This window comes from Tribolium madens, unplaced genomic scaffold, assembly GCF_015345945.1.
Source record: "Tribolium madens isolate multiple individuals breed KSU strain unplaced genomic scaffold, Tmad_KSU_1.1 Scaffold_91;HRSCAF=231;Tcas5.2_LG7, whole genome shotgun sequence".
Taxonomy (NCBI): Eukaryota; Metazoa; Arthropoda; class Insecta; order Coleoptera; family Tenebrionidae; genus Tribolium; species Tribolium madens.
Window position 1 is genome coordinate 12,280,341 of NW_025401063.1, and position 1,852 is coordinate 12,282,192.

Sequence of the window (1,852 nt, forward strand, 5' to 3'; positions counted from 1 at the left end):
CCCAGCAGATTTGGTCATAATGACAGAGGACAGAGGTCAATTTTTATTTGACAAATTAATTTGACTTTTTGTTAAATTTTGCCGAAACGCCACTGATAGTCCGGTCAAAATAGACAATTCAAATAACAAAAATTCCGACAGAGCTAAATTTTGGTGGAGACCTTGGGTACACCATTAGAAATAAAGTGTCAAAAGTCTCCATCGATCCCATGTGTGCTAAAAAAGTTCTTCGGGGTCAAAGGTAAAAATTTGAGGTTTTTTGGATTTCTTTCGAAAACGGTAAGTTTTATCAAAAAAAAAGTCCAGACAAAAAAGATAGACCTTAAAATTATCTACAAAAAAGGTCCTTATACTTTTTTTTTAAGAATCACCATTTCTGAGATATTGCGATTTTAAAAGTTGAAGGAGTCACTTTCTACATGATATTATGCACATACAAAGTGAGCCAGAACTCGCGCCTCCAAAAAAAATGCTATGTAGGGTAAGGTACCAGGAACATGGAAAAAATTAAAAAAAAATTCTATCTATAAAAATTTCGAAGTTATGAGAGTTTAAATTTTGCACTTTGCCTTTATTTATTTCTGTTGGAAAAACAATTTTCCAAGTTTTTTTGCTACAAGCTATTAGAAGAGGAATCAAGGAAGCTGTATCCTAAATTGCAACTCTGTTCAATGTTCTTGTGGCTTTCATTGACAAAATTTTTGTATCTTTAATAAATAATTATAAAAAAACATATACAAGATCATCAGTATCATTAAATAGACATAAAAAACTGTCAAATGTCAAAAAATAAATGTCAAAATTATTTGACAGATAGAATTTTTTAAACATTTTTTTCATGTTCCTGGTATCTTATCTTACTTGAAATTTTTCTTCTACTTCATTAAACTGATGAATGAATATCTCGATCTCATTGGAATTAAGAAGAATTTTTTTGGTAAAACATACAGGCTGTTTAAAAAATCGCGCACTTCCTTGAAAGGGAGTAATTGGGTAATCCCCAGAGTACTAAAAAAATATTTAAAAAATTCTATCTGTCAAAAATTTTTGACATATATTTTTTGACATTTGACATTTTTTTATGTCTATTTAATAATACTGATGACCCTGTATATGTTTTTTTTTAATTATTTAGTAAAGGTACAAAAATTTTGTCAATAAAAGCCACAAATAACATTAAACAGAGTTACAGTTTAGGATACAGCTTCCTTGTTTCTGCTTCTAATAGCCAGTAGCAAAAAAACTTGGAAAATTATTCTTCCAACAGAAATAAATAGAGTCAAAGTGCAAAATTTAAACCCTCATAACTTCAAAATTTTTATAGATATTTTTTTTTTAACATTTTTTCCATGTTCCTGGTATCTTACCTTATATGTCATTTTTCTCTGGGACGCGAGTTCTGGCGCACTCTGTATGTGCACATGATGTAGAACGTTACTCTTACAACTCTTAGAATCGCGATATCTCAGGAATGGTAATTCTTAGGAAAAAAGTATAAAGACCGTTTTGTAGCTAATTTTAAGATCTATAATTTTTGTTTGGGCTACTTTTTTGATAAAACTTGCCGTTTCCGAAATAAATTTAAAAACGTCAAATTTTGACCTTTGACCACGGATAACTTTTTTAGCACACATGGGATCGATGGGGACTTTTGACAGTTTATTTCTAATGGTGTACCCAAGGTCTCCACCAAAATTTAGCTCTGTCGCAATTTTCGTTATTTGACCACTATTTTTATGACTAATTTGACCGGACTATGATTTGTATCCAATTTTATTGTTATTATACGTCAGCCGACGTATATAAAAGAAAAATATGAAAACTGACATTCAGTGTCCCAACTCTTCTAATA